At 29.0% G+C, this 10,074-nt stretch overlaps 1 long non-coding RNA gene across 1 annotated transcript; it reads right to left on the bottom strand.

Moving 5' to 3' along the window:
- Positions 1 to 232: 232 nt before the first annotated feature.
- Positions 233 to 9,247, bottom strand: LOC126837822 (uncharacterized). The gene is made up of 10 exons (XR_007685622.1): positions 9,136 to 9,247; positions 8,995 to 9,073; positions 7,802 to 7,901; positions 6,505 to 6,599; positions 6,203 to 6,389; positions 5,587 to 5,849; positions 4,378 to 4,577; positions 4,197 to 4,292; positions 3,562 to 3,723; positions 233 to 1,770 (listed from the first exon to the last, which is right to left on the bottom strand). It is a non-coding gene; the product is annotated as an uncharacterized LOC126837822 (long non-coding RNA).
- Positions 9,248 to 10,074: the final 827 nt, after the last annotated feature.

Raw genomic sequence — 10,074 nt, 5'->3', positions numbered from 1 at the left:
GGGGGCAGTTAACGTTTGTTTTGCAATATTGGGGGAATCATACTTGATATTGTAATAATAAGTTCGACGTACATACATTCAATGGCAAATTTTAATTAAACCAGAAAATACAAATTTTTAAATAGCGTGTTTAGTAAAATCAAGCGCTTATATTAAAAAAAAAAACACTTGAACCGACATTACAGAAGAACATAACAAATAATTAAATTATTTAATATGGATAAATAATATTAGTATTAACAACAAATCGATTGTCATTACGGAGCCACTCTGACAATTATGTAAAACTAGGGGGTTAATTATAAAAAAAAAAATTTTTTTTTATTTTACAACAGAAATATACAATCTGTACAACGAGCACAATAAGCATATATGATAAAAGTAGAGATAAATTACATGAGTACATTTTGATGGAAGAAACCACTCATTAGTGACACTTCCAATGATTTTTTTTTTTTTTTAATTTTTAAACTTATATTTACATTGATCTAATTATGCATTAATATTAATTGATATTATTAGATAGAAGATCACGGCACCACTTACGTTTTAAAGGTCTGGGTGGGTCTCCAGGTATGGACAAGGTTGAGAGGTTTTTTATAAGGGGATTAGAGTGGGAGAGTAGTTTAATGTGGAATCTTTTATAGTAGGAGATAGCTTCTTCAAGGACTGTTTTTAAGTTAAGGTCGTTATGGAGTGTATAATTAGAGATATAAGGAGGTGCATTGATTAATTTTCTTAAGACATTATTTTGAAAGCATTGAATTTTATTGGTATTGGATTTTTTAGCATTGCCCCATCATAGCTGAAGGCCATAAGTCCATATGGGTTTTATAAATAAGAAGTTTTGTATTAATATCTGTAAATTTATTGTTTACTAATGATTATTAATTTATTGTTTACTAATGTTTATTAATGATTTGAGTAACCGCGGACGGCTATTTAGAGACAAACGTTTAATTTTAATGTGCTGAGCCCATGTGAGTCGTTTATCTAGTGTGAGACCGAGATACTTGACAGAGGAAGAGGAGGAGATTTGTACTCCGTATAGGGAGACACCAGGACAAGGGAGAAGTCTTAGAGTAAAAATAGTATGAACTGATTTTGATTGATTAATTTTAAAACGCCATTTTGTGTACCAGTCTTCCATTAAATGAAGATGATTTTGCAAATTGACGGATGCAATTTGTGGGTCAGAGTAACAGGACAAAATGGCTTTGTCATCAGCATAATCTGCAACAATTGTGTTAGGAGTTGTGGGTTGGTCTGAGGTATAGATATTGAATAGGACTGGAGATAGAATACCTCCTTGTGGAACTCCCGCTTTTATAGAGGCTATATCAGATACTGAAGAACCATGACGGATTTGGAAAAAACGATCTGTTAAATAAGATTTGAAAAACAGGTAATAAGTGGGATGCAAATTGTTTTTAAATTTATATAGGAGGCCGTCAAACCATACCCTATCAAAGGCCTGCGAAATATCTAGAAACACACTTGTGCAGTATAATTTTTTTTCAAGCGAGTACGATATTAAAATGTATTGTTATTAGGTGAGAGAATTATTTGGTTGCAACAGCTGTCGACTGTTTGTTCGGTTTATTTCACTGCGGCGTTTTTCTTCGCCAGTTCTCTTTTGCGTTTCCTGCTCTACTTTCACCTGCGATCCACCACCATAATGCGCGCTTTGACCATGGTGTAATCTTTTTGATGTTTGTTGATTTTAGCCAAAAATCACCACTTGACGTTGAGCCGAATCCATTTCTAGTGCTAAAATAGAAAAAAAAACGTCATCATTATTATCATAAACTTGTCGACATATTTGTGTTATCACAAAAGTAAAAACTAAAAATCTCTTATCAAGGTCTAAAAGATTAAGGTAAGTTTAAATGACAACAGCAAAAATAGTCATAACATTCACAATTATTGAGCTAAAGGGTGGACTTAACATTGTCTAGTTCCGCCAACAACATAAACATTGTAAATTTCAGGTGCTTACGTTTTATTTACTGCAGGAAAAAAATATTCCAGTAAAAATGAAACCCAAATACCACCAAATTTCAATAAGGTTATCTAGTCAACCGAACAAACATACTGCGAAAAATTCAAATCTGCATAATCGCATACGAATAAACAAATACATATATACACACACACGCACATCCATGGACAGAATGCCAAGTTGTTCTATTTTCGATTAAAATACATAATATTATGGTCTAAGGTCTTACTCCCAACCCGTTAGTAGAAAAAATGCTTTTGAAAGAACATAGCTTTATCTCTGAGGCAGAAAAAACCATCACATATGATATGGTGCTATAGTAATAATATGGCATTGAACTTTTTATTATACGTAGCCTACATTTTAAAAATTGATTTTCAGATTAATATGTGCATTTATTCTAGAGCTTACAAATAGCTAAGTTTGGATCTAATAACAATGATGATATTAAAATGACTAAATTAACAGAAAAAATTACTCGTGGTGCATCGTAGTTGTGTGGTTCGCCATCTGAACTATGTAACTACAAGTAGTATACACATACTTGAGTTACTGACTATAAAATGCTTTAACACTTTTATTAATATCCTATTGAAAAACCCGCTACTTAAGATTAAGCATAATAAAAAAAATATTTTATTTTTTTTATTTCAATGATATTTCTATTTTCTTAAACCTTACTGTTTTTTTTTTTTGTTATTACCTCCCTCCCAACTTAGTTTTTTTGATAGCGACTTTTGAAACTTAAATAGTAACGTACATATTTTATTAACTTTTTAAGTTGAGCATAATGTACTAAAAATATTGACAGGTTGATAACGAGTTTTGGACAACTATTTTTGAAATTATTGAAGTTTCAAGTTTAGCGCAGGAGAAAAGGTGGAGTGTAGTATTTTTTTTATCTGCGCGCTCTTTCCAACTACACTGCCCCTCCCATCCTAACTTTTAAATAAACTAAGTTGGAAGGGGGTAAAAACCCCCTAAAAAATGTGAAAAATTGATATCACATTGTAAAGCAAATTATGAAAAAACAAAAAAAAATTCTTATTAAACCCTATGAGATATTTAGTGATTTACAAATTTTCCATGAGGGCTAAAAGGCCGACTTTTTATTTTTTTCTAATAAATCTAACTAATTTTTTGATTTCTAAATAAAATATCGGCCTTTTAGACCCCATAGAAAATAATAGTAAGATTGACATAAGAAAAAGAAAAATTGAAATCAGTCCAATAGATAAACGCCAGAAAATAACTTCTACAAAAGTCATGTTTTATCAAACTTTCGCCAAATTCGGAGAAAAACAACATTAAAAGTATTATAACTAGAAAAACTTATCATATTTTACCTTAAAATTAGTCGACATATCAAACAAGGTCATAAACCCCTCCTGTCATTGTTCATAAGAAAATAATTCTTTTAGCATATCCATAAACTAGTACAGATAAACACAACAGATTTGAGGGACCACATACATATTTGGGGACAACTTGCGATACCAAGTATTACACGTTATTTTTAATTTTCGCATAAAATAATAAAACTGTTCAATTTATTTCACTTTTGTAAAGAATCGTCACCGTCGTTATCAAGATCTGGTTCTGGTGGTTTAGATTTCAATGCAATGCGTGTTAAATTGATCCATTTGTCCTAACGAGTAATGAGTATTCCATCCTTTGTAACGGCCGTAGTAATATCCTTCAATGTTGCATACATTAAGAACCTACAACAAAAATAATAATTACTTTATGAATCTGTTAAAACTTTCACGGGTTGATATATCACGTGTATAATTTTCAGATATATCCGTGTCAATGGTTGTTGACCGACGTTTCGGACTCTTTGCAGAGTCCATCTTCAGGGGTGTCATGACCGTTTCGCTGCCGTGACTGTACAGTGTCAACAACCATTGACACGGATATATCTGAAAATAATTACTTAATTAAAATATTTAATTTCTTAACTATAATATTGACTTTTGAAATACCAATTAGTATTTAAATAAAAATAATATAAGAGTAACTCAATAATAATATTATAATAATTATATATATATATATTTTTTAAACTTTTAAGTTTATTAAAAAAATTGCAGTTTACTTAAGAAATTTGGTAAAAGAAGAGTTGTGTTAATCAACAATAAATGTATGTGTATTCATTAAAAGAAATAACAATAACAATTAAAAATCAACTTACTTTAGTAAGTAGTAGTATGTGTATCACTATATCAAACAACCAAATTATCTCCTAGATTAAATGTTAAGTGTAGGTCAGTCTAATATAAAGTATTTGCTAAAATAAAAAATGTTTGTTGTATATTTTAAGTATAATAAATGTTGAATTAGTAGTATTCATAACATATTAACCGTCAACTCACATTAGAGAATCGTTCAATACAGGCTTATTATCATCTTTATCTTCATTTTTCTTCCTGGTGGATTTTTTCTTTTCAGATCTTTTGATTTTATTTGCTACCTCTACTGTCGATCCACATGGCACCACGTAAGAACTCATGGGGCTCATAGATACATTTCTTGGTCTTGTCAGTAGCTCATCTTTAAATTTGGAATGAGGCAACTAGAAAATCACACAATTTGCTAAAATTTGTTTATGGTAAAACAAATAGTAAACAGGAAATAGTTATTGCTATTTAAGAAGGGCAATGTCTCCTATTTCTATACATTTGTTTAAAAAAATTGATAATTATTATACATAAGATTAGGATGGAATAATAAACTTGAAAAGTATAACCATATTTGTTAAAGTGGAAAGATTTTTTCTTCCCCAACATTTTATAATATTCTTAATAATGTAAGTATGCCAAATTTAAACTTAACCTGATCTAATCAAATATTGTCGAATAACTTTTTATTATAACCTAATAAGCTGTCCCGACCCGGCGTTACTCGACATTTAGTTCACCAGGGCTGAGTAAAATAATTCCCATTTTTTAATTACCTATCCATAATATACACAATTAAATTAAATTCAAAATAGAAACTACTATTTGGAGTAGGCGTATCAAGTTTGTACTATTTATAGAATTGGGAACAGCTAAGAAGCTCCTCGCTTATGCTTATTTGTTAGGTACTGATTCAAACTGTTTTCTGATTGTTATTATTAAAAAACTGGATAAACCTTTTTTCTTATATAGACATGTATAAAATGAATATCGGAATAATAATAATATATCTGATAAGAACACAACTAATATATGTCTAAGTGATAATAGGTTATCGCTTAGACATCAATAAAAACAAGAATGAAATGTATTCAATTAATTTGGCAAAACATCACGAATTACCATGCATACAACTATTAATTACATTTTTTTAATTATTCTGTTATTTTTTTGTAAATTCCTGAATTTTTCATTAATCATGTACAATAAATTATCTATGGATAACCAAATTATTCGGTTTATTCATTGTACTCAAATATAGACATTTTCAACAAGATTTCGAATTAATGTCAACAAATCAATTCACTTCCTTTGTTTGCACACCCCTCCTAGTTAAAATAAAAACCACCCTTTTACTTATACAAGTTTATTGCTATTTGAGGTATTTCCATAACAATAAAATACCTAAAGTTAGTTTAAACATTTAGTGAGTTGAAATTACTGAACAATCACGGAACTGCTTGAGGTAGATGTGCCAGGTAAAGCTTAATCCACATCCTGAATGATACTGCAACTAAATCTGCTTTGAGATTTCACTCTTCTGGGATGACTTAGCATCAAGCAGTCGAGTTTTCGGTAGAAATCTTCAAAACACCATTATTATTATGCACACCATTTAACCAATGTCTTTTTCTTCCATTTCTAATATTTCTTCCTCTCCACTTTCCCTGTAAAAAATCAATCAAAATAAGATTCTTTACACTACATAAAACCTTTTCTTAAAATCATTGAATACAATACTTAACTTTTGAAGTATAAATAATAGGGACAATTAAGACTATATAACAGCTGAACTAAGTTTATTTTAATTAATTAGTTTACAGTTAAGTAATAAGTAAAAATAAATTGTACGAAGATAGTAATTAAAAAAATATAAAACAACAAATCAATGAACGGTTTATATTTGACTTAGATTTTTAACAAATTTTGTTAGAAAGAGTGACAAAATACAAGCAGTAGAAACTGTTCTAGCAATGTTATAAAATCATTGAAAGTATAAAGTCAAACAGATTTATTTTACCCATCAGATTTTTTATCCTTTCATCAACTCCTACGTCCATAAACAATTGTGTTTCGTGTTGGGTTAGTAATATGTACGGGATGAGTAAGGGGAAGTTGATCGAGAGTTGTACTAACAACGAAATGTTTTCCACTTTTTAAATACAACGCAGATCTTTTTAAGCTTGTAATATCGCCTTCGTCGAACACTGCAGACAAAATAAGCATTTAAAAAAAAAAAATTAATATTGAATACATTTAAAAGTCTAAAATATCAAAAATAATAATTAATAAAATAAGAAAACTCCTAGAAATGTATCGTACCAACAGTGTGTTGTACTATGGTCCTGTACTATTTTAATTATTGTTTTTAATAATTCTTTCTTCTTATTACATTTTTCTTCGACATTTCCACCAATCTACAAAAAAAGAAACAAAAACAATAATATTTATAAATGACGGGTATTATGAACAGGTATTAATAAAATATATTATAACAATAGTAGGTATACATAAAAAAGTTTTGAACAATAAATAATGGGTAGGCGGTTATAACCATGACCAATTATAGTATATTTATTAAAGTGTTTTAACTGTCAGCCACAATTGAAACCTGTCCATTTGAATATTGAATCTATATAACAAATTTCTAACATGTTTTAATTTATTAAATGTCATGATTATTATTATGGCAATAATAATACAGCTATGAATAGGACTTATGCTTTCCTCCCACTAGGGTAACGCAACGCAACATGACTTCAACGCAATTTAAAAAAATAGTTGCTTAGCAAAAAAATCGTACGATTTGTCTTTATGAGTTCTGCACACTATAGGCAATGTTTCGGCAACTAGAATGGCTCAGTTGCAAACAAGTCATCCTCTGAAGATGATGATACCATTGCATTATACTGGTATTATCAAACCGCAAAAATAAAAGGAGATATTGGGTACATCCATACATACTGAATAATGTAAGCTGTTGTATTTTTATTGCCGCTAATGAGTTAATGCAAGATATGATGTCAAATTTCAATTTTTCTATCGTATGTCGAAAGAAAGTTGTAAATTGTTAAAACATAGATTGACCGCCAATAAGTCTTGGTAAATGATCATACATCTTAATAAACATAGTAAACATCAATCCATAACCGTGTAAATAATAATTAAAAAAAGAAAATCAGGGGCAGGTGGTCTTGTGAGGAAGGTTAGTAATGCTAATGGTCATTATCATATTTTGATAATATTTTTTTGCCAACAACATAGAACCTAGAGACCGCCACTGAAAAACCACAACCATTTCTAAATATTGATATTATTGTACATCAATAAGCATTTTAAATCACCAAGAACCATTATATAAACAAATATTGTTTTCAAAAAAAACAATTGAATTTAATGTTAGAAATCTCCAACTACAATACTGGGATATTATTAAATTACTGTTATATTATGGGTTTTCAATATTGTAAGTAGTTAAGGGTTAGTTTAAATTAGTCCTATTATTATCTAATTGAACATTTATTTTAATGGTTTGACTTAAACTTTCTGCAAAATCGTTTTCTAGATCAAAGGTTATATAGGGATCTAAATTAGTTAACTTTCAACAATAAATACTAACCATGATGATTTTTGTGTTTGTTCTCGTCCACAAAATTATTACTAATTTACAGTCGCATCCGTTAAATCAAATTATAATGTATATTGAATGTGATTTTGATCTGTAACATTACAAAAATTCAAAGTTTATATATGGTTGTATAATAATTTTATTATTTATAATGATTTAATAAAACTTCTATAAATTTCAAGTAATGTGAAGTAGGTATCAAATTATTACATGTTATAGGCACATTATTATCACTCATAATATCATACAACAATTGCTCGAGTTGATTTTAATAAAAAATGGTGGCTTCTTGGCATTTCTAATGAAGTTTGTACATATTCAACAATATGGTTTATAACTTCTAGGTAAACTTTAGAGTAACATGCAATATAAAGGTGTAAGACATATTATAGTTGTTTATCTGTAATTGGGTTAACTACTAACAAACTTAGTAACTACAAAGCTATAAAATATCAAAGATAAGAAGATAGTGTCGAAAAGTCTGTGGTAGATTAATTGCCCAGCAGGCAAGATACAAGTGTTTCATTTCCAGTCATGCTGATAATTTTTTTTATAGTTTTCCGAGTCATCAACATATTGTCTAACTTAGAATAAGCTTAAAGCAAACAAATGTCAAAAATCTAGCTAATATCAGTTATTAGGTATGTATGAAACACGCAGAGATGCATGGGGATTCGTCCATATTTGTTACTATATTATCCTAAACTTAAATCAATTAAAAATAAATTGACAATGCTTTAGACTGAAAATCACAAAAATATCATATGTCAAGTTTACCATACATGATGGACCACCTACTCTACAGAATGGCGCTATAATATGTACATTTATCATTATCGTAATGTTAATAATTATGTTACCGAAACAAATATAACATTATGGTTGATGCAGTAGATTAGACTAAACATAAATTAACATTCCAAAATTACATACGCTTTAAGTGTTAAGATTTCTATCAGTAAATTTGTAGACTCTTACAAAAAATAATTGTTTGCAACGCCTAATTGAATACTGTAAAAGAAATTAAACAGCTTTTTGAAAACAAATTTGAAAAATATTATTAAGATGGATCAAGTTGTGCGTTAAACGGCCGATAGACAATCGGTTTTGTGTTGAAATGAAAAATAGCACTTGGCTAAGCATATGAACAACAATTAACACAATATTACAATCATTTTACGCACCACATAATGCCGATTCTTGTTTTCTAGTATTAGAAATCGACCGACGAAGTCGTCATAGACGTGGACGATGCATTTGGATCTAGAAATAAAAAAATTGAAATAATGCGATGGAATGTCTAACGTTTATTATAGATAAATTACCTTGCCCGAAAATAATTGCATTTTACTTGTTACCCGCGTTAAGTCGTATCTTAAAGAATATTTAACCATTTTTTTTTACTTTATACACCAGCTAAGGCCACTGGTAGTTGGCAGTGTTGCCAGCTGTGTTTACAATAAATAAGCCGTTTCTACTGAAAAAATATGCTATAACCATTAAAAATTGCTAGGTTATATCACATAATAGATAAAAGTAGAAGGGTCACTTTTAAAGTAAACAAAAACGTGACGGCCATGTTGAAAGACCATACAATGACCGTACCCTTACCTTGTCTTATCTATTTAGTACTATCAGTTTAGAATATTCATATTACGGTTTGTATTTTATAAAATATATTTATTTAAACTAGATATAACTTAAACGTTTCAATTGCTAATACATTTTAAAACCTCTTAAGCAATTTTTCTAGTCATTAAATCAATTATTGTTTTGACTTTCGTATAAAAATTATATTCTATTTTTTACGAAAATTGTCACACTGCGACGCTCTAAGACTATGGCTGTCGTGTTTTGATGTGATAAGTATCTTCACCGTGTTAATTTTTATCAGTGTCCGGTGTCTGGTTTTATCATAAATCATAGTTATCATCTTTTGAGTTCCCTCCAGAATTTTAGTTTTTTATATTCAAGTTACATCAAATCATTAAATTGAATACCAAAAGTACTAATGTTAGTTAATAAAAACATGTATACTGTAAATTATAATCCTCAAAATTCAAATTGGGGCTATAAAATAAATAAACATGCTATGAATAGAAATCATTTTTATTTTTTTAGACTAAAATAATGATTTAATGGTCAAAATAATTATTAAATTCCTTTTTAAAACCAAGTTCTTAACAAATAAAAATGTCAAAACCAATATTACAGTCAATGACTTTAAAAAAAAAATGATACCAATAAGATCATAACTTAAAATT

Source organism: Adelges cooleyi, unplaced genomic scaffold, assembly GCF_023614345.1.
Source record: "Adelges cooleyi isolate 19-005CV unplaced genomic scaffold, UGA_ACOO_1.1 ACOO_flye_CR_arks_rails_tigmint_CR_PRNA_3, whole genome shotgun sequence".
Lineage (NCBI taxonomy): Eukaryota > Metazoa > Arthropoda > Insecta > Hemiptera > Adelgidae > Adelges > Adelges cooleyi.
Note: the sequence above shows the minus strand (reverse complement) of the source record. Positions and strands in the feature narration are given on the sequence as shown.